The sequence below is a fragment of the Macaca nemestrina genome (genome assembly GCF_043159975.1).
Source record: "Macaca nemestrina isolate mMacNem1 chromosome 6 unlocalized genomic scaffold, mMacNem.hap1 SUPER_6_unloc_1, whole genome shotgun sequence".
Classification (NCBI taxonomy): domain Eukaryota; kingdom Metazoa; phylum Chordata; class Mammalia; order Primates; family Cercopithecidae; genus Macaca; species Macaca nemestrina.
This window is the reverse complement of record NW_027257564.1, coordinates 359,458-382,771: the sequence shown is the minus strand read 5'-3', so window position 1 is coordinate 382,771 and position 23,314 is coordinate 359,458. Positions and strand designations below refer to the sequence as shown.

At 46.2% G+C, this 23,314-nt stretch overlaps 1 long non-coding RNA gene across 3 annotated transcripts in view; it reads left to right on the top strand.

Moving 5' to 3' along the window:
• The first annotated feature begins 254 nt into the window (after window positions 1–254).
• Window positions 255–23,314, top strand: part of LOC139361089 (uncharacterized) — a 130,665-nt gene continuing 107,605 nt past the window's right edge. The window contains exon 1 of one of the 3 annotated variants that reach the window (XR_011618644.1): window positions 255–452. This is a non-coding gene — a long non-coding RNA (uncharacterized lncRNA). Of the gene's footprint in view, window positions 453–15,852; window positions 18,066–23,314 lie in introns of those variants that run through there. The other 2 variants (XR_011618643.1, XR_011618646.1) reach the window with 2 other exon arrangements.

Genomic DNA, 23,314 nt, shown 5'->3' with positions numbered 1-23,314 from the left:
CACTTGTGGTGCTACCCCCGCCTCCGCGACCTCACCCACCGCTAGCGCGGCAGCCACCTACGACGACCCCCGCGTAGGTCCTCCTGCCCACACCCGCCCCCGGCCAGCCCCTGCCCCTTTCTCTGCCCCTTTCCCTGCCCCTGCCCCTGCCCCTGCCCCTAGCCGCGCCCCCACCGCCGCAGCCCCTCCCGTGCGCTTGGGCCCCGCCCGTCAAGGCCCTTTGGCGCTAGGGCCGGGCGGGGGCGCGGGCGGGGCAGCGTTTCGGAGTCGGGCGCGCGCCGGCAGGGTCTCCATTGCCTGCTGCGCACCCGGACTAGCGGCTGCCCTCGGCCTCCTCGCCTTGGACGCGGACGACTCCCGGGCCCCCAAGGGCTCCTTGCGGAAGTTCCTGGAGCACCTCTCCGGGACCGGCAAGGCCATCGGCGTGCTGACCAGCGGGGGACGTGCTCAAGGTGCGTGCCCCCCTCCGGGCGGCGAGGGAGGGACGGACGGAGAAGGGGAGAAGAGGGAGAAGGGGAGAGCACGGCGAAGGGGATGGGGGAACCGGGCAGAAGAGGGGGAAGCGATGGGAGGACCCGGGGAAAGGTGGGGAAGCGATGGGAAGAACTGGGGAGAAGAGCGGGGAAGCGATGGGAAGAACTGGGGAGAAGCCCGTGCCCGGGAGCGGCAGGGGTACCTGCGGGGCGGCGGGAGCCGGCAAGGCAGCCCCGGGGTCCTTGCCGGGTGGGGCGGAGGAGGAAGGAACATGGCGGTAGGAACCTCCATTCGGAAAATAGTGAGCTTTCCACCCTCTCCGGTTTATGTTTTAAATTGAGCCTGGTAGAGGGGGTCGCCTGGAGCACCTTCCGGGGTCGTTCTGCCTCTGAGCTGTAGGATGGGGCCGGGCTTCCCCTCCGAATCCTGGGTACAGCGCGATCACTTCTTAAGTTGCCCCCGTACCCCAACTCCGCCCCACGCCACCCCCCAGCATGTCGAGGAAGAAACGGCCGGATCCCGGCGGGCCTCCTGTCGCCTCCGGCCCCCCGCGGCGTGGGCGGGGTCCCGGCTGCTGCAATGCGGGAAACGGCAGGGGTGCTCTGGGTTCCCGCCTAGCGTCTCCGAGGCGGTCCGGCAGCCCCTCGCGTTTCCGCTGGAAGATTTTAAAAAAGGGTTTCCTGCGCTCGCATGTGCTGTCGCCTTCCGGCTCGTGACAAAACCGAAAACTAAAATGGGTCCCAGGCCCTCCCCGCCAGCCTCCGCGGACGGGAAGGACCAGGAAGCGGGGACTCCGGGACGTCAGCGGCGCCGCAGCGCGGGCTCTGGGCTTCCCCTGTCCTGTAATGTGGAAAGGGCTCTCCAGGAGGGGCCCGAGCCTGGGCCCACGACGCAGGCGCGCCGGGAGGACATTTAACATTGAAGAGTGGGAGGTGGTGGAGACTGCGCTCCCCAGGCCCCGGGTGCACGTAGGGGCACTGGTGCCCGGGTTCAGGAGGGTGAGGCCTTCTTGGCCAGGTAGCCTCGTTAAATCTATCTGAAAATCACAGATAACTAAGTATCAAGTCGTCACAGATCATTTTAGTATCCTGAATGAGATGGCTACGGAAAACATGAAAACATCGTTACTGGTTACGTGCATGATGCATCCAAAACATTGTTACCTGCACAGTGGCAGCACTGATATCTGTGGGCTTTTGAACGTGTGGACTGGAGTGTTAAGAGCCCTTCAGAGTTATGACAGTAGTTTGATTTGAATGTTCTTTTCTTGGCGAATAAATGCTGTACATTGAATTTACCCAGGAAACTAGGAAGGTGAACCCACACGAAGGACACAGGCCTGTGGGCTGCTCCAGGCGCCCTTAGGGCGTTGCGGGGCCTGAGCCATGCGCTTCCCGCTCAGCCTCCTGAGAGCCGTGACGGCATCTCTGTTCTGCCTCACACTGGACCCGCTAGTTTCATATTCTTGTTATGGTTCCGAGGCTACAAGCGGTTGGATTCTGTGAGACACTCTCTGTCTTCCTCCTCCGGCTGCTTTCAAATGGGTCGTCTTTTTTTAGAACTGATTTTTTAAGCAGTGATTGATGGGGTGAGTTGTAGTGCTGTCCTGAACTGCAGAGGGAGCGCATTGAGGAACCTGGGTTTTGATGCTGTGCACATCAGCAGAGTCACCAGCCCAGGGCCCTGTCAGTCCCATTATTAAGCTCATTTCTTGCTCTTGTCATCGTTACTCAGACGCCTTAAAAAAAAAAACAAACTCCTGCTTGCCATCACTGGCTGAGTTTGGCAAATGGGTGTTTACCCTGGAAAGAGGGGCATTTTGTCCTCTGGAACGTCTAAGGCGCCCTTTGGTGAGGTGGTCTGTTTCTGACCACTCTATCCCGTGGGCGTCCTTCCTACTTCCACCTTCCCTTTCCGAACGCCTCCGCCTCCAGGGCTTTAACTTTCCTTCTGTGTGTGTGCCACGCAGAGGTTATGACTGTTGTGCCAGTGCCCTGTTTTTTCTCTTTCTTTCTTTCTTTTTTTTTTTTTTGCTGAGGGTCCAAAACTTGCTGCATCTCAAAAGAAGCAATTGCATCCATTTGTTCTCGATGAGCATAAACTGCTCTTTAAGGGAGACTAATTGGTAAACCCGGCTGCTGTGGGTAGAAAGACAGAGGTGGCCGCGGAAGGAGTTCTCTGCCTCTTGGAAGCCTGCACAACCGTCCTGCTTTCTTTCTTCAATATCCAGCGGGGGGGGGGGGGGTGGTTAATTTTAATAAGCCCTGGAAACCAACAAAGCAGGAAAGTGCTAAGACATTGAGGTGTGAGATTTAAAATGACAACCAGCAGCCTCTCATTCTTCCTTCACTGAGGAAGGAAGGAACCAGTTGCCTCTTCGTTTTGGGGCTGCAGGGTATGTTTGGCAGCGACACTGGCCCTTTGTGCTGTGTGACTCATGAATTGAGATAGTTCTTTACTAAGTGTTTTGTGCAGTAGGTATGAAAATGGGGAAAGAGGGAGCACTGTCCGGGGTGGAGAGGCGTGGAGAGACGCTGTGATACATAGCGAGTCCTTTTCTTCTGGGCTCCTGGTTTTCAATCTTCTTCTTTTTTTTTTCCTAACAGCTTGAAAGATGATTTTTGTGTCTTAATTAAAAGATTGAAGACTGTGGGTCAGACCCAAACTAATTCCATTGGCATCAAAGAGAAGGATTCTTTACATATTTATCTATAGGCATAATTAATTTTTTTATTTTTTGCTGAATTATCTGGTTAGTCAAATCATACATTAGAGAAGTAATATTAAAAATTAAAAAATAAAAAATGTATCTGTAAACATATCCCCCTTCCATTCCAGTCTTTGTCTCTGTGTAATTTTAGAACCTTGGGCCATGATGTACATAGAGTTTATATTCTTTTAATATCTTGCTACTTCATTGTTTTCATGTTTAATCTTTGGGTTGATGTATCACAGGTTACTTGACCGTTTCTTACAGGTGTTTGGTTTAGTTTTTTTTTTTTCCCTTAACGCTAATGTAAATTTGAGTGTTTGGATGGTAGTTTTAGCAGAATTTAAGGTAGAGTCTCAGTTAGGGTGATGGATCGATTTATAGTCCCTAGTTTGAGGAGGGAGGTGGCAATATGCCCTTTCTTCTAAAATTGATATGTTAAATCACAATGGACATTTACATGATTTTGAGCACTTGGGACTCCCCTGGGGTTCACTGGTATTGCAAGGTCAGGGCTGAGGATCTTCTGCTGGAGAGGCCCCCAGCGTGCCCAGCGCAGGGTCCTGAGTGTGTTGCTGCAGGACAGAAGCTCTGGGCTTTGCCCTGCAGCGGCCGTCGCTCTGGGAAGAGCTGGCTGCTCCAGGAATGAGGCCTATGCTCTGAAGCTCACAGTCAGCAGACCAGCAAAGGTCAGCACAGATGACCTTATATGAATCATTCATTTAACAAGCATTCATGGAATACACATTCCATGCAGTTGGAACTTAGAGTGGAAGACCATCAGTTCACTGTTGTCTCAGCAGAACTTTGTCCCTGGGTCCCTGTTGAACTTAGAGTGGAAGGTCATCTGCTCACTATTGTCTGAGCAGAGCTTGGTCCCTGGGTCCCTGTTGAACTTAGAGTGGAAGGCCATCAACTCACTGTTGTCTGAGCAGAGCTTGGTCCCTGGGTCCCTCTTGAACTTAGAGTGGAAGGCCATCAGCTCACTGTTGTCTGAGCAGAGCTTGGTCTCTGGCTCCCTGTTGTAGCCTCCGCTCCTAGGAGGTGCACGGTGAGTGTTGGGGGACCCTCCACAGGCACAATTGCTGAACAAGGACCCCTCCCAAGGGTGTCAGCCCTAGGCCCTGAGCTCTGAAGAGGAGGAAGGCATTCCTGGGGCCATCTTCCCTTCTGGATACTGAGCTCTGCACAGAGAGAAACTCTTCCACATTCACTGCAGTGAAGTTCATACTTTAGAGACTGGGGCCTGCATTCCCCAGAATTTCCATGGCCACAGGTTGTGGCTGCACCATGCGACTGGTGTCTATGTTCCCTGGAATTTCCGTGGCCATAGATGGTGGCTGTACCATGTGACTGGGGTCTGCATTCCCTGGAATTTCTGTGACTGCAGGTGGTGGCTGCACCATGCGACTGGAGTCTGTGTTCCCCAGGATTTCTGTGACCACAGGTGGTAGCTGCACCATGCGACTGGAGTCTGTGTTCCCCAGGATTTCTGTGACCACAGGTGGTAGCTATACCATGTGACTGAGGGTCTGAGTTCCCCTGAATTTCCGTGGCCATAGGTGGTGGCTGTACCATGGGAATGAGGGTCTCTGTTCCCTGGAATTTCCATGGCCATAGGTGGTGGCTGTACCATGTGACTGGGGTCTGCGTTCTCCAGAATTTCTGTGGCTGCAGGCTGTGGCTGCACCATACGACTGGGGTATGCATTCCTCGGAATTTCCGTCGTCATATATGGTGGCTGTACCATGTGACTGAGGGTCTGCATTCCTTGGAATTTCCATGGCCATAGATAGTGGCTGTACCATGTGTCTGAGGGTCTGCATTCTCTGGAATTTCAGTGGCTGCAGATAGTGGCTGTACCATGTGACTGAGGGTCTGCATTCCTGGAATTTCTGTGGTCGCACATGGTGGCTGTACCATGCAACTGGGGTCTACATTCCCTGGAATTTCCTTGGCCACAGGCGGTGGCTGCACCATGCATCAGGTCCTCTGTCTCAGGAGTTGGTGCCATTGTCTCTGTTACTCCCTCGCCTGACACACAGAGGCAGTTCCTGACTTTATCACTCCCAGGAAACACACAGGCATCTGTTTTGGATCCTTGTTTTATTTCCCCATCACCTTTCTCATCAAAGGGAAATTCACATCCCTCTAAAGCTGAAAATGGTGTGGGGCCCCCTGGTGGTCTTTCCAAGGCATTATCAGCAGGTAAATTAGATCATGTGGGCCAGTGTACCTGAAATGAAAACAGAAAGGTAAGTCGTGTCACTAAGCTTTGGTGGGAGATTCAGGGTCTTTGTTAGTGGCAGAATCATCCAAAGTAAGTTGTTTGTTCACTGCAGATCTAGATGGTTGGCTGTGTCAGGATTAAACTTAGCCAGTGTCGACAGAGTGTCGCTTAATCCTCACGGAAGCGTGTCAAGTACATTGAAGAATAGCTGCCAAGTCTGCTATTGTCGGGAGAGAGGCAGGTACGTCTCTCGCTTAGCCCAGTGCTGCAGGAGGCCAGGCTCACGTCAGGCTGTGCGTGTGAGTGGGTTGGATTTTTAGCACTCTGGGACGGTAAAGCACAAACATCTATTTTTAACTTGTGGGTGACCTTCTTCTGTGCTGCTTGAGTCTCTGTGGGCCTTTCTCTGTTTCCTTCCTGAGGAGTCTGTGCCAGGGTCCCAAGCGTTCTCTGGGCTGCACCTCCGCGCCTGCCCAGTGAGGAGCCTCCTCCTGGTGGCTGTGGGACTGGGCTGGGCCCACACTGTCAGCATCGTCTGGGGCAAGCAAGCCCGTCCTTCCACACCTCAGTGTCCCCAGCTGTTGAACAGGGCTAATCAACTGACCGTCAGGATTAATGGGGATCAGATGCGCTCATCTCATAGCCCTGCTTGGTAAATAACCACTTCCACTCTGTCCTCCAATGTGCTACTCTAGACTTTTTCTTTACCTCCATTTAGCCAGGTGATTCGAGGTGACAGTGTCTATCAAGAGGGATGTACAGAGGAAACCAGTGGAAGAGAGCTCGAGGAGCAGACATGGGCGCAGGGAGCACAGGGCGGGGAGCACGGCTGCAGGGAGCATAGGCATGGGGAGCACAGATAGGTGTAGGGAGCATGGGCGTGGAGAGGATGGGTGCGGGGAGAACGGGTGTGGGGAGCACGGATGCCCGGTGCACAGGTGTGGGGAGCACGGGCGTGTGAAGCATGGGTGCGGGGAGCACGGGTGCTGGGAGCACAGGGCATGGAGAGCATGTGTGTACTTGCTCTGCTCTGACAGATGCTGCCGAGCATGTACTCTGTGCTCAGATGGGTGAGAGCCTCAGTGCCTCTTTTAAAAAAAAAAAAAAAATCTTTTTTTAAAGATAGGACTTCTGTCTTCCTGGTGGCGCCTTTTAGTCGATACTCTTTTAAGCCTGCTTTTCCAGAGAAAAGCTAGGAAGGATGGCCTATATAGGTTCCAGTCTGGGCATATCTGGAAGAATGGGTCTTTTTTAGGTTTGAGTCTGGCGTACCTGGGGACATCTTTGAACCTCCACTCAGAGTCCCAGAACCACGTGTAGAGGCTCCCCAAATGTCTGCTGGTACTTTCCCCTCTGCTCGGGGATGATGAAGAGCAGAACCTCACCCTGCCACGACCTCTGGGGTCCTCCTTCCTGGAGGGCAGTGCCTTGGTGACCAGCGTGTGTAGGAGTCTGAGCTGGCACCTTCGGGCTATGCTGTGCAGCGGGGGCTCATGCCATGGGGCATTCTTGTGTTCTGCACCGGGACTGGTGACGTTGGGCATCCTCGTGCACTGTGGACCACATGCGGTGCACATGAGCCAGACAGCTCCTGGAATTCGGATCCTGGCTCTGTCTCAGGCCACCCACCTGTCTGTGGCACTTCTGAGGGATTGTGGGGACCGTATGAGTCTGTGTCCCCACCCTCACTGGCTGGACACCTGTGCCAGGCTGGAGCTTTATGTTTCACCATCCCCTCTTCCGAGTTGTGTGAATATTTATTTTCATTACCTACTCTCATGAGCTTTCCTTTTTAAAAACAAAAAAATCGGAGACAGACTTTGAAGTCCCCTGGCCCCACCGTTCATGGACCTAATGGTATTGCAGAAATTATGACTTCAATTATGTATAATAACTGGGGGTACTTTAAAAGTGATGTAAAGGAACAAGGTGGAGTAGCCATTTTAAGCTGTACATCATGCTGGATTCTTAAGTGAACATTATCAGGCTTTCAACACATTTTCTCTTTTTATTTACTTTGGAGAATATAATGGATGCTCAGAAGCTGTTGGAATTTAGTAAGAGGAAGTTATCCTTAAGAAGCTATTTAAGCAAGGGGACAGCTGGAGTAGACGTAAATTAGGAACACACACCTATTCCAAACCAGAGAAATAAAAGCATCAACTGTACTGGGGTTGAAACTTGGGTGCTAGTGTGTCTTTCCTGCCCACAGTGACTGTGGCAGTGTTGTGGGCAGGAAATTCTGGAAAGAAGACTTGGTGCCAGTGGTAATTTTTGTGACGATTCATTTGCTTTCAGCTCAAGTGACTATAGTCTTACTTGCAAATGGCTAGGTCTCCAGCAATGGACCACAACACTGACATAGGACACATGAGAAATGACCCTTGGGTTTTTAACAATTATTATTTTTAATGGACACATTATAGTACATATCCATGGGATACAGTATGATATTTCAATACATGTTTTTCGTGTGTAATTAGCAACTCAGGGTAATTAGCATGTCCATCATCTCAAACATTTGTCATTTCTTAATGCTGGGAATATTTAAAATCCTCTCTTCTAGCTGCTTGAAAATATACAATAAATTGTAAACTATAGTCACCCTACAAGGCTATAGCACACTAACCCTTATTTTTACTATCTAGATGTAATTTTGTATCCATTAGACAACCTCTCCCTTTCTGCCTTCCCGCCGCCCTTTCCTGTCTCTAGAAGCCACTGTTCTACCTTCAGAGGGTAGAATATCGTTTTCCTCATAGAGATCTTTAACCTTCTTGGTTAGATTTCTTCTGAGGTATTTTTATTTTTATTTTATATTTTTGTAATTAAATGGGATTGCTTTCTTGATTTCTTTTTCCACTGGCTCATTGTTGGTCTATAGAAATGCTACTGATTTTTATATGTTGATTTTGTATTCTGTAACTTTACTGAATTTGTTTATCAGTTCAAAGAGATTTTTGCTGGAGTCTTTTTTTTTTTTTTAAATATATAAGAGCACATTGTCTGAAAACAGACAATTAGAGTGCCTCCTTTCCACTTTGGGTGCCCTTGATTTCTTTCTCTTGCCTGACTGCTCTTGACTAGGACATTCAGTGCTGTGTTGAATAGGAGTGGCACAAGTGGGCGTCCTTGTCTTTTACAGATCTCAGAGAAAAAGCTCTTAGTGTTTCCCCATTCCCCATTATGTTAGCTGTGGGTTTGTCACATATGGCCTTTATTGTGTTGAGGTATGTTTCCTTCAGTGCCTCGTTTGTTGAGACTTTCTATCATGAAGCAGCGTTGAATTTTATCAAATGCTTTTTCTGTATCTATCGAAATGATATTATGGTTTTTGTCCTTAATTCTGTTGATGTGATGTAGCATGATTATTGATTTGTGTTGGTTCAGCAATCCTTGCATCCTGGGATAAATCCCACTTGATCATGGCGTATAATCTTTTTGATTTGCTGTTGGATTCAGTTTGTTAGTATTTTGTTGAGGATTTTTGCATCTGTGTTCATCAGGAATATTGACCTATAGTTTTCTCTTTTTATTGTGCCCTTGTCTTATTTTGGTATCAGGGTAATGCTGGTCTTGAAGAATGAACTTGGCAGGATTCCCTCCTCTTCAATACTTTTGGAATAGTTTGAGAAGAATTGAAATAAAAATGTGTAGAATTCAGCTGCGAAGTCACCTAGTTCTGGGGTTTTCTTTGTTGGGAGACTTTTTATTATTACTTAGTCATACATGTTACTCATTATTGGTCTCTTCAGGATTTCCGTTTCTTCTTGGTTCCATCTTGGTAGGTTGTACGTGTCCGGGAATTTATCCATTTCTTCTAGATTTTCCAATCTGTTGACATACAATTGTTCAAAATAGTCTGTAATGATCCCTTGTATTTCTGTAGTATCAACTACCGTTCTCCTTTTCTGTTTCTAATTTTATTTCTTTGGGATTTCTTTTTGTTTGCTTAGTGTAGCTAATGGTTTGTATATTTTATTTATCTTTTCAAAAAACCAACATTTTTTTCTTCATTTTTATATTTGTTAGTTTCAAGTTTATTTAGTTCCTCTTTGATCTTTGTTATTTCTTTTCTTCTACCACTTTTGGATTTGATTTGTTCTTGCTCTTCTAGCTCATTGCAGTTCGTTGTTAGGTTGTTTATTTTAAATCTGTTTTTTAAATGTAGGAGTTCATTGTTATAAACTTTCCTCTTAATACTGCTTTTGCTGTATACCATAAACTTTGATATGTTGTGTTTCTGTTTTCATTTATTTCAAGAAATTTTTAAATTTCCTTCTTCATTTCTTCATTGACCCATTGGCTATTCAAGGGCATATTGTTTAATTTCTATGTATTTATACAGTTTTGAAAGTTCTCCTTGTTGTTGATTTTTTTTTAAATTAAACTTTGTGTTCTAGGGTACATGTGCACAATGTGCAGGTTTATTACCTGTGTATTCACGTGCCAAGTTGGTATGCTGCACCCATTAACTCATCATTTACATTAGGTATATCTCCTAATGCTATCCCTCCCTCCTCCCGCCTCCCCCCTCCCCACAACAGGCCCCAGTGTGTGATGTTTACTTTCCTGTGTCCAAGTGATCTCACTGTTCATTTCCCACCTATGAGTGAGAACTTGCGGTGTTTAGTTTTCTGTCCTTGCGATAGTTTGCTGAGAATGATGGTTTCCAGCTGCATCCATGTCCCTACAAAGGACATGAACTCATCCTTTTTTTATGGCTGCATAGTATACCATGGTGTATATGTGCCACATTTTCTTAATCCAGTCTGTCATTGATGGACATTTGGGTTAGTTCCAAGTCTTTGCTGTTGTGAATAGTGCCGCAATAAACATACATGTGCATGTGTCTTTATAGCAGCATGATTTATAATCCTTTGGGTATATACCCAGTATTGGGATGGCTGAGTCAAATGGTATTTCTAGTACTAGATCCTTGAGGAATGACCTCACTGTTTTCCACAATGGTTGAACTAGTGTACAGTCCCACCAACAGTGTAAAAGTGTTCCTATTTCTCCACATCCTCTCCAGCACTTGTTGTTTCCTGACTTTTTAATGATCGCCATTCTAACTGGTGTGAGATGGTATCTCATTGTGGTTTTGATTTGCATTTCTCTGATGGCGAGTGATTATTGTAGCAGGACTAGCCGCAGACAAAACATGATGGGAGGCTACATGCATCAGCTAACAGAACAAAACGTTTTACAGTGCTTTCTCAAACAATGTCTGGAATTTACATATAACACTAGTAGTTTTGGTCAGGGGTTAATATTATTATTATTATTTTAACTACCAGGGCCAGGTGGTGGTGCCAAGGTCATCTAGCTATTTATCTTACTTCTGTTTCCTTCCAACTTTTTGTTTTCTTCCCCTTCTCCTGTCTTATAAACTAGGGAAAAGGGGAGACGGGGAAAAGTTGGGAAAGACAACAGGAGAAGTGGTGGTCTCATTCTATATTATGAGCATTTTTTCATGTCTCTATTGGCTGCATAAATGTCTTCTTTTGAGAAGTGTCTGTTCCTTGTTGTTGATTTATAGCTTTATTCTGTTAGAGTCTGAGAATATCCTAGATGTTATTTCAATTTTAGAAAAAATGTATTGAGAATTCTTTTGTAGCCTAGCATGTGGTGGATTCTAGAGAATGTTCCATGTGCTGAGGAGAAGAATGTGCATTTTGTATCTGTTGGATGAAATGTTCTGTAAATGTCTGTTAGGTCGATTTGGTCTACACTGGACTTTAAATTTGATGTTTTGTTGTTATTTTTTGTCTAGATGACCTCCAGTGCTGACAGTGGGATTTTGAAGCTCCTACTATTGTTGTGTTGGTGTCTCCCTGTCTCTCTCTGTCTCTCTCTCTCACTCTCTCTCTCTCTCTCTCTCTATATATATATATATATACGCACACATATATATATGTGTGTGTGTGTATATATATATGTATATATAAATTTATTTGAGACAGAGTTTTGCTGCTGTTGCCTAGGCTGGAGTGCAGAGGTGCAATCTCAACTCATTGCAACCTCCACCTCCTGAGTTCAAGTGATTCTCCTGCCTCAGCCTCCCAATTAGCTGGGATTACAGGCATGTGCCACCATGCTGGGCTAATTTTTTGTATTAGTAGAGACAAGGTTTCACCATGTTGGCCAGGCTGGTCTTAAACTCCTGACCTCAGGTGATCCACCTGCCTCCACATCCCTCCCAAAATGCTGGGATTATAGGTATGAGGCACTGCGCCCGACCTCTCTTTCTATTTAGATCTACTAATATTTGCTTTATATATCTGAGTGCTTTGTTGTTGGGTGCACATATACTCATAATTATTATATCCTTTTGCTATTTTGATCTCTTTATTATATAATTACCTTTTTGTCTCCTTTTTACAGTTTTTGACTTAAATTGTGATTGATCTGAAATAAATATGGCTGCTCTTGCTCACTTTTGATTTCCATTAATGTGGAATGTGTTTTTCCATCCCTTCACATTTAGTCTATGTGTGTCTTTGCGGCTGAACTGAGTTTTTTGTAGGCAGCATATAGTCAGTTTTTCTTGTTTTAAATTCATTCAGCCCGTCTGTATCTTTTAATTGGGAATCTTGGGATTATTTTGCTATTGATATCACAGTCCAGACATTAAGATTTTCTCACTTAAGTTGCTTTACACAAATTAATATGAAGAGGAAGTAGAGTTTTTCTTTTGTCCTTTTGAAGAGAGTGATGGATTATTATTTTGACTTCATGCAAGTGAGGGACTCACCATGCCTGTTGGGATTTTAGAATTTCTTTCCTGTTATTAGGAAGAGCAATGATCTGTAATGGGTTCCTGGAATCATCCAGTGATGGTCTGAATATCTTAAAAGTTTCCTTTCATGTCTCATTTTCTATTTCTCCCCTAGTAGCCATGCACCCGGGGCAGGACCTGGCCTTACATTTCTTTGGTTTCTTGATGATTTTTTAGGTTTAGTGTTTGACACAGTTAGGATTCTGGATAAAATCAGCCCTTCTGGGAAGTGTGTAAGTCAAACAAGGACTTTCTGGTGACGTTATACAGGTTTCCCATGCCCCATGAGTACAGGAATAGCTCCCTGGGGAAGGAGAATGGGCACATGATGGCAGGGAGCCATTCTGGGATGGTCCCATCGTTCTGCAGGAATTGTCATGCAGGAAGAAGAAGCACGTGGCGACTGAGCTGGTAGTGATTCTGCTGATAGTTTTGATCGTTATGATTTGCTCCTGAAAGGTGATGTGGGATGAACTGCAATATTTAGAATGCTGACATTCCTTGAAACAAAGATATAGAAAAAGGCTTATAATTGCATGATGCCTTGTAGTTTTCAGCTGCTCTCATGTGGATCCTTTTTCGTCCTTCTGAAATGCTTTCCCAGGAGAGAGCGTTATTCTTCGTATATAGATGAGGCGCCTGGGTTTCAAATGGTTAGGAATTCAGCGCACGCATTGGAATGTTTAGTTTCCTGGAACATTTTCTATTCAAGTATAGACCACATGGCCTCTAAAGGCTGGCTCATTCTTAACACCGCGATTGGTTATCCAGCCTCACGTCTGGGGTGGGTGGCAGGAACTCCACAGCCATCCTGGGTGCTCTGGGGTGGGGTGGCTGAGCTGTGGCAGCCCCTCCCAGCTGAGCAGCAAGGCTGGGGAAAGCTCATTCCATTCCCCTTGGTTCTAACCAGATAGAGGCTTACACTGCACATTTCCTTAGCTGGGAACCTTTAGAACTTTACATTGAAATCTAATCTGTGATCCAGGGGGTAGACACATGGGTATTCACTGTACAATTCCTACATTTTTTGTATATTTAAAAATTTTTTTTATATGTGTCATAGACGACAAAATAAATGAGACCCCTTTGAGTTAGCTTTTCTGTATAGCATCTTCTAGAATCAGGAGGCTGGACAGGGTTTAGTTTCATCAGAAATCTGAATCTTTCTGGTCAAGAGACGGCACTATTAAGTTCTTGGTTGTGTGGTTTCTGGGAAAGAAATATTCTAAATGAGTTCCAGGAATCACCTCTATGGGATTTCTACAGGAAAAATGACCACTCTTGAAGCTTCGCTGTCACTAACAAGAATAATGGTGACGGTTTCTAAGCTGTCTCCAGCCAATCTTTAGTTCTTTCATGCAGAGTGCTTTTATTCCAAGTGAGGTGCCCTTCTGTTTAATAGTGACCTGCAGTTATTACAGGGATTGCAGCTGCATTTGATGGACGTGAACCTGTTCATCTCTGGCTCCCCAGCTTCGCCTCTGGGGTGCGTGGCAGGCGCTCCACAGCCATCCTGAGTGCTCTGGGGTGGGAAGTCTCTAGGGGGAGTGGACAGTGCATGGCCGGGACGTTCCTGTCCGACGTTCCACACTGGTGTATGGGCGTCTCTGCCCTGTTTCCTCCGTCCGTGCATCTGTGGCGTTTCCTCCGTTCGTGCATCTGTGGCCTGTTTTCTCCGTGTGTGCCTCTGTGGCACGTTTCCTCCATCCATGTGTCTGTGGTGTTTCTTCCGTCCGTGCGTCAGTGGCATTTCTTTCGTCCCTGCGTCTGTGGCACTTTTCCTCCCTCCATGCGTCTGTGGCGCTTTTCTTACCTCCGTGCGTCTGTGGTGTTTTCTCCGTCTGTGGATCTGTGGCGTTTCCTCTGTGAGTCTGTGGCCTGTTTTCTCCGTCCACGCTGAAGGCCGTCACTTCTCTCTAGTCACCACTTACTGATCGCTCCCTGTGTGCTGAGCCTGTGTCAGGCGTGTGGCGTGTGTCACCTGTGTGGCAGGGGTTTGCGTGGCACACAGGGACACACGCTTGGGGAGCTGCAGTGATGGGGTCATAGCCACGCAGCTCAGCACTCGGTCTGAGGGTCTTGGTGCCCACCCAGCTCTTCCCGAAGCAGCCTCAGGGCAGATCCCAGCTCTGCTTTCTCTCCTCGAGATACCTCATGAAGTAAACTAAGCAAATCGAAAGTAGGAAACAGTTGTGAAATGAGGCCTGGTTTCAGGTGTGTGTGGTCATTTCTCTTTACATGTTTACTTCACATACCCCAAATGATATACTTTCCAGCTGGTATAACAATTAATTACCAGCCATTACTGGTACAAAATTCCAGGAAGGATATTTGAGGAGGGCATAGTCTAAAAAACATGCTTGATTTTCACAGTTGTGATTTGCATGATAAAGCTGTCAGGACTGTGACCTTCTTTTGTTATCTTATTTTTATTTTTAGACCCTTGGGAGGAAGTTATTTAGTGATTACTTATAATTGTGAAAATAATGTAATGATTACAGAATCTCATTAGAATAAATATTATATTTTCTGTTCCTTATGTCAATGAAATCATCTTAATCCAGGCCGATGTTGGCAGGAATTGTCACGTTTAAAATGGGTAAGATATTTATGTGATGTGACGACCTCCCGTATTGTCTCTGGAACATATCAGAACTTTCATCTCAATTCTCACTTGTTGACACCCTACCCTGTTTTGTAATTATTCTTGTTTGCATCAGAATTTTGAATCCACGTACCTGAGGTGATACTTACGTATGCATGTACGCATGCATGTGTGTGCATGTGTGTATGCGTGTGTATGTGCGTGTCCACGTGTCCATGTGCACGTGTATATGCATGTATGTGTGTGCATGTGTACGTGTGTATATGTATGTGTGTATATGAGTGTACGTGTATGTGCATATGCGTGTGTATGCATGTATGTGCGTATGTGTGCATGCATGTGCGCTCATGCACACACGTGTATGTGTGTATGTGTATGCACATATGTACACACGTGTGTACATGTATAGGTACGTGTATGCATGTGTATGCATCTGTGTGCGCACAGATATACCTTTTCCTTTCATACAGGCTGTTTTGAGTATTGCTGTTAGGCAGTGACAATTTTCTGTTTCCTCAGTCAGAAAATGGGTAGCTCATCATTAATAAAGATGAGCATTCAACATCAAGAATAACTAAATACAAATGAAATTGTCATATTAAATAAATAAATTCCAAAACAAAGGCAATGTTCTGTACTATGTGTTCACATTGAACTTTCTTATAAAAATTGGTGTGAATGTTTCCCACTTATTGGAAATCACATGACTAGTTTAAGCCAAAACGTGGAATATTAATTAATTCTGTCTTCAGATCACTTTTGCATATTTATGATTGATCTGTTCTGCTGTTCTGGAAGCTCTGAAAACCACTCTGTCTTACTCTAGCTGGTGCCACGGTTGTGAGAATTCAGGGAAACAAGGTGTTTGCCAGTTTAAGTATTTTAGATCTCAAACTGCCTCTTTTCTGCATCATAAACCAGTCTTAAAGAAAGACATAGTGTGACTTGTAGTGGATTATGTCAGTTTTATTTTCTGTGGCTGAATCATCACTCTACATTGTGAATTAATGTTATTTTTCAGATCGTCTTCATAACACAGGTAGGTTCTCCAGTGTTGAGTGCAGGTTCAGTGAAAGTACTAACACTGTTACTACGGACTTAAACAGACTTGTTTTCTGAGGTGATAACCTTGGAGTCAGGCATTCAGTGTCCGCCCATCTCTTGGTTCCGAGTTCTCGGTCCCCTCCCGCTCTCCTCCCCCTGTACCCTTACTACTGTCTTACCTTCTTTTTGACTCCTAGGCCCTCGGAAGATGGTGTGTTGGGGGCAGGTGCCTGCTGTGAAACTTTGATAACTTTGGGAGAGAACTTTTTCTTTGGAGCAAGACCCCTCTCAGTAAACTTTCAGTAGCCTGAGTATCATCTGTTGTGTGAACTATTTGTGGAAAATGTTCAGCATTTTTCCTTGGATTTTGACTGATCTTTCTCCACCTGCCAGTTTCTTCTCAGTTTGCCATGTCTGTACCCTCACCAACCCGTTCCAGCCCTGGTTACGTGTAAAGTATTTGAAGCAGAGCTCTGCAGATGAGAGAGTGTGTGTCACCCCCCGAGTTCCCTTCCTGGCCTCTGAGTGTCGGTTGTGTTTTGTTCCGAGGGACGACTCTGAGGCTCCTGGCCCCTGTTTTGGAGCACCCCACAGCAAAGTGGTTGTAAAATGAAAAATGGGTTTATGCTGTATTATTATAATTCATAGAGTAGATGATAAAAATGCTTGAATCTGAACAGCAGCTGAAAATGAGGACATGGTACCAGTTTGAATGTTGGACGACTTTCTTGAAAAAAGTTTTCATCAAATTTAGAAACTGTGCGTGTGCTGTTTTCTATTTCATACTTAGAATCTGTATAGTGTGTGTTGTATGAATGTGTTGTATGAGTGTGTTGTGTTGCATGTGAGTTGCATGGGTTGTATGTGTGTTGTATGTGCATATTGTGTTGAGTTGCACTTATTGTATGTTTGAGTGTTGTGTGTTGTATGAGTGTGTTGTGCGTGTATTTGTGAGTTGCATGCTTTCTATGTTGTATGAGTGTTGGGTGTTGTATGTGTGTATGTGTATGTCGTATATGAGGTGCATGTATTGTGTGTGATGTATGAGTGTTGTGTGTTGTATGAGTGTGTTGTACATGTGTTTGTGTGTTGCATGTGTTGTGTGTTGTATGAGTGTTGTGTGTTGTGAGTGAATTGTACATGTATTTGTGTTGAGTTGTGTGTGTCGTGTGTATGTTGTATGTGTTATATGTTGTATGAGTGTGTTGTACGTGCATGCTGTGTTGTGCGTGAGTTGCATGTGTTGTATGTGTTGTATGAGTGTATTGTATGTGTATGTTGTGTTGTGAGTTGCATGTATTGTGTGTACATTGTATGAGTGTTGTGTTGTACGAGTGTGTTGTACGTGCATGTTGTGTTGAACGTGAGTTGCATGTGTTGTACGTGAGCTGTATGAGTGTGTTGTATGTGTATGTTGTGAGTTGCATGTATTGTATGTATGTTGTATGAGTGTTGTGTGTGCATGTTGTGTTGTGAGTTATGTGTGTTGTGTGTTGTATGAGTGTTGTGTGTTGTATGAGTGTGTTGCATGTGCATGTTGTATGTGAGTTGTGTGTTGTGTGTGCTGTATGAGTGCATTGTTCATGCGTGTTGTGTTGTATGTAACTTACGTGTGCTGTATGTGTGTATGAGTGTGTTGTACGCACATGTTGTGTTGTGAGTTGCATGTATTGGTTATGTGTCGTATGAGTGTGTTATAAATGCACATTGTGTTGTGAGTTGCATGTATTGGGTATGTGTTGTATAGGTTGTGTGTGTTTGTGTGCAGTGTGTGTTGTCAGTGTTGTATAAGCACATTGTACATGCGTGTTGTGTTGTGTTGCATGTGAGTTGCATGTTGTCAGTGTGTGCCATGTGAGAGGCGGGGCATCCACATGACTGCTCCTCAGTGAGTCCTGCCTTGCAGCCCCTTTGAGCTTGTATCTTCCCAAGCAGCCTAGAAGAAGCAGCCTGTTTGCCTCTGCCCCTCCCCAGGAGGTCTCAGCCAGGTCCTGTGCTCAGCCCCCCGCTGGGCAGTCTGCCTCTCTTGTCTCTCTCTCTTCTCTCTCGTCGTCCTCCTGTGCCTCCTCCTTCTCGGGACCTGCATCCTTCCTCTGTGCTTCCTGGAAAGCCACACCTGGGACGTTGGAGTTCAGGCTGTCCTCGAAACCGTTTGCTCCTCTCTGAAGAGTGCCCCCCTTGACTGGCCGTGAGCAGCTGGAGTGGATTGCAGGGAAGGGAGGTGGGTGTTCCTGTAGAGACGCCAGGGTCTTACCTTGGGAGAAGGGAGCCTGCAGTGGGCAGGCTGCCCTCCTGAGGAAGGGGATGGGGTGGGAGGAGGCTCTCGTGGACAAGGGGCCCACCTCCTGCCCTCCTTCCCTCTATCCCAGTCTGTTGTGAGGGAGGGAGGGACCCTAGGTGATTTCTATGCAGATCTTCAATTATCCACGCTGTGAAACAAATACTTCTGTTTTTAAGATCAGAGGAAATCTCCTTTGTTTGTCTGCCTTTTATTTTATTTTATGTTATTTTTTTTTGAGAAGGAGTTGCCCAGGCTAGAGTGCGGTGGTATGATCTTGGCTCACTGCAACCTCCACCTCCCAGGTTCAAGCAATTCTCCTGCTTCAGCCTCCTAGGTAGCTGGGATTACAGGTGCCTGCCACCACATCCGGGTAATTTTTGCATTTTTAGTAGAGATGGGGTTTCACCATGTTGACCAGGCTGGTCTCGAACTCGTGACCTCAAGTGATCCACCCGCCTTGGCCTTCCAAGGGGTTGGGATTACAGGCGTGAGCCACCGTGCCCGGTCTGTCTGCCTCTTAGTTAGAACCTGTGTATTTTATGTTTTAAATTTCACTTTTCTGGGTCAGAACAGTAGTGTTTCTTTTTCGTAGTGTTGCTATGAATGTCCTTTACGATTAGGAGACTGGGTTGGCTGCCCACTGGAGAGTGGTATCACTGGGTCAAGGTCACCATCTGCCCCAGCAGCGTCCAGAGTGTTTAGAGTCTTTCCTGGACGTAGACACCCTTTTGTCTGACGTTCAGATAAAACCAATCACCGCATTCAGTTAATCAAAGAGGTCAGAGCTGGGAACCGTTAGTGCACATCCACCTCTCCCGAGGGTGTTCATGCCTCTTCCACGTAGGGCTAGGCTGCTGCTGAGCATGGTTCTGCTGGCTGTGGCTGTGGCCTCTTTCCTCAACCACAGCCATCGCAGGCCTGCCACAGTTTTTATTCTTCTAGAAGAGAATAGGCAACACAAGAGAAGCAAGGTATGTTAGATATGAAACCGTTAAAAATTATTTCCTCAAACATTGTATATATTTTTTGCTCACACCTAATTTGATAGCAATTTTAAAAAGATTAAAATGAAAAAAAAATTCCCCTATATTAAGTCTTTGAAAGGCATCCAACTTAGTTTTCATACAATTATTCACTCTTTGGAGTCATACTTTATTGGTTTCAGTAATGTGTAACAAATGCACCAGCATAAACAGATTTAGGAGCAAACAGCTGCTTCGTAATTATAGTTCAGCTCGTGGGGCCCAGCTGTGGGGGTGCAGCCTGTGCCTGCCTGTGCACCAATAGGGCTGGTCACCTTGAGCATCTGGGAGTGTCTGGGTAAGTGAGGTCTGGGCAAGGCAGCATCCACACACCTGCGTAGTTCTCACTTTGTCCACGTTATCCGACAATGCCACAAAATTATCAAGTAAGTGTTCTCCAAGCCCATATTCAGTTAGTGTTTGGAAAGTGCATAGGTACCTCATACAGCACCTTTAAGAGGAGCTAGGAGCCCAGGAATGAGAGCGGGTGTGAGACCTGTACTCTCTTTGCATAGATAAAATATGCATGTGCATATCTGAGGCCAGAAAGTTAGATTGGGGCCAGAATGTGGAAGTCCTTACCTGTGGGATACTAGGGAACCACTGAGGGTTTCGGAGAGAATCGTGTCTCTGATGTGCGGCATGCCGTGGAGCCGGGGGGTGACAGGGCAGGCTCATGCAGGGCACTCGCCGTGGCCGGAGGAGGAGAGAAGGCAGCCAGTGAGCTGAGCAATTCGGTGCCTGGGTCAGGAGGGAAGAGGGAGTACAGGAAGGCGGATGAAGCTGCGAGTCTGCACCCCGGGGTCGCCGTTGCGCTTTGCCGGAAATCAGGAGAAGCAAGTGTGGACCTGACTCAGAGATACTTAGAGACACCACTGCAAGCTGCAAGTTTGGAAATACAGGAGGAGGCTTGGGGAAAATCTGGAGCAGGGAGCATTTGGGAGCCTCTTAGGTAGAAGTGCAGGTCAAGTAGCCAGAGTGTGAGGCGTGCATGTCTGGAGAGAGGAGGCCAAAGGAAAGCCCACATTTGGAAATGGAGGAAGGGTTGGAAGACCCAGAAAAGGCCCTGCTTAGAGTCCAGAGAAGAGCTGGATGGCGCAGTTCACGAAAGCCCAGAGCCGAGAGTTTCCAGGAGAAAGTCCCAAGTGTTGCTGAAAACCAGGGGGCAGGACTCCAGTTGGAGCCTGTGAGGGGAGCCTGGCGGCCCTGATCCCTGAGAGCAGCCAGAGCCTGGGCGTCATGGTGGAAGTGGGTGGGAAGTGCAGGAAGCAGGTGGAGATGGTCCTTCAAGGCCTGGTGCTTCACACAGGTAGCCAGCTGTGGACCGAGACACAACTGGAGAGGGGCCTGAACCCAGAGCATCTCCAGGTGGAGGAGGGAGCCAGGAAGGGCAAAAGTATCTGGAAGAAAGGGGGCAGGCATGGAGCCAGGTCCCCAGGGAGGCTGCAGTCTTCTTTCTCTGTTCATGGACTGGTTGTTGGTTATTTTGAGTCCTCAAAGTCGTCCACTCGGTGCGGTCCAGAGAAAGTTCCCAGGGGTCTCAAGCCGGAGCAGGCCTTGTGCTTTTCCGAACACTGTGCGTGTTGACTCAGGGTTACCGTCAATGGCTAATTCTAGCGTGTCTTTTGTTGAAGTCTGCAGAAGAGCCTCAACCAGCATCGGCTTTTGAAGAACTTATAAAACTTGTGTTCTTCTGATTCTGGGATTTTTGCCTGAAATGCTTCGTATATTTTTGGCTAGGTGTTGTTAGCACTTGTGTTACAGCATTTGGAGCTCTGTATTTTTGTGATGTGCTAGCTGTGAGGATGTTTAAAATTAGATTCCTAGAAATCAGGTTATAGGAGCTCTCGGCCATGCTTCGTGGGTTATGTTTTGACCCCTCATAGTGGACCCCGTTGCAGTGGCTATTCTTAGTATTTGTGGAACACCTGACTGGTGATGCTAGGAGAATGTGATTTGTTTTCTTTGTAAATCTAAAGTCTAATGACCTTGTAGAGTCTTTATACCCATCTCTTATAAATCAGCTTTAATATACTTGAAAATGTCCTCATTTTGCCCTTGAAAAGCAGGCTCACATTTTAAAAGTCATCCTTTTAAAATCCTTTTCTGCAGCTGTGCCCTTTGTCTGTTTTGTTACCTTCACTGCAACATCATGAAACAGGGACAAGGGCTAGAATCTGTTTCATACACAGAACTTGAAACAGGGACAAGGACTAGAATCTCTGTTTCATACACAGAGCTGAACTGTGCTGAGCGACCTGCTATGCTGACGTCTGTTTCTGTCATGAGAGGCCTCTTGACTTTTCCTTTTGTACATTTTCAAAAAGAATATTTTTTCCTCTCTTGGGTCCATTCCATTGTGGGATTCTCTCCTAAGGCTGTTTCTTTGCGTTCCATTTTGACAAGTATGATTTAGTTTCCGAGATGATGAAAGGGCAGTGAAAAGGCCTGGGAAAGAGAAAGCAGGAAGAGAAGGAAATATCTCATGATTTTAGTCAGAAGGAAATCACTCAGACAGAAACGCTATTCCAAGTGGGTCAGATCCCAGGAAGTGGGATTGAATAAGTGACATGGTATCGCACAACTCTGTTTTACATTCTTGCTGTTGCCAGGGGTAACGAAAAGAACGAGTATATTCATTCCGAGGTCAAATATATATCTTTGCTGACTCTGACTATAATTAGCAGAATTCGTTCAGTTCAAGTTTGAGAATACCTTTACAGAAGAGGGTCTTCGTGCCCGTGTGCCTATTTCTATTTATATGTTCACACGTATTGGAGTATAAATGTGTGTGTGCTGTGTGTGAGACCTCATTATTTGAAACAAGAAATGTGCAGTAGAGCTTATTAATTACGAGAAGGTACATTTGGGGGATAAACCACTTTGTTTAGAATTGAATAATGGGGTCTTTGAGGGATGTATATAAGTATGTGTGTTTGCATTTATGTGTATGAAAGTGTGTATTGCATGTATATGTGTTGTGCATGCATGTGTGCCTTTGTGTGTAATGTACATGTGCATGCATGTGTATATGTGTGCATGTGTATTTGTGTTGCATGTATGTGTGTGCATGTGTTACATGTTTAGGCATGACTGCACATATGTGCAAGTAGGCATGCATGGATGCTCATGTGTATATAGTTATACATGTATATTTGTGCATGTTACGTCTATGCATTTACATATGTATGTGTGTCAGAATGTGTACGTATATGCATGTGTGTTTGAGTGTTGTGTGTATGCTTGTGCGTGTGTGTTTGAGTGTTGTATGTTTGTGCGTGTGTGTTTGAGTGTTGTGTGTATGTGTATGCATGTGTTATGTGGTGGTATTATGTGATTATGTGAATGTGTGTGCATGTGTGAATGTATGTATTGCATGTAGGTGTGCGTGTCCATGTGTATGTGTGTGTGTGTGATATGTGTCTGTGCATGCATGCATGTGCACATTTGATTTGTGAATCCTCTCTGGGAGGGGCATGTTCCTGGAGACAGTGCATGGGATCCTCCGCTGTCCTCTCAGGGAGAGAGACATTGTGAAAGTTCGAGCCATTAGGTAAACATGCCTGATGTTCTATAAAATATATATTTAAATATACCACTGGGGTTAAATATATGTTAAATGGGTGCAAAGCTGTTATATTGCATTAAAAGTCATGTTAGTACTTCCTGGTTAAAGGCTTTGTGAATGATTTCCTGTACATGGGACATAAGACACCACCCAGAATTACAGCGGGTCAATGGTATTTGTCAGGAGGTCTGGCTTATGATTGTTATTTCTAGTTGCAGACATGCAGGTTGAGCTTTGCTGGACTTAGAGTAGGGTCATTGACTCTGCCCACTGAATGATACCAGCGTCTCTGCTGCTTCCTTTTTCTGCCGGCTTCATCCAGAGCTGGGACAGCTGCTCTCAGACGCATTGTACTTTTCTCTCCATAAAAATCTGCAGCATTTGTTAGCAGTCCAGTAGCAGACCGAGTGGCAGGTCCAGGGGCAGGTCCAGCGTCAGGTCCAGCGTCAGGTCCAGCGGTAGGTCCAGCATCAGGTCCAGGAACAGGTCCAGCGGCAGGTCCAGGGGCAGGTCCAGCGGCAGGTCCAGTGTCAGGTCCAGCGGCAAGTCCAGCCAACTTTCCACATGGCCCATGTGAAAATGTACCCTCTCCCTTCCAT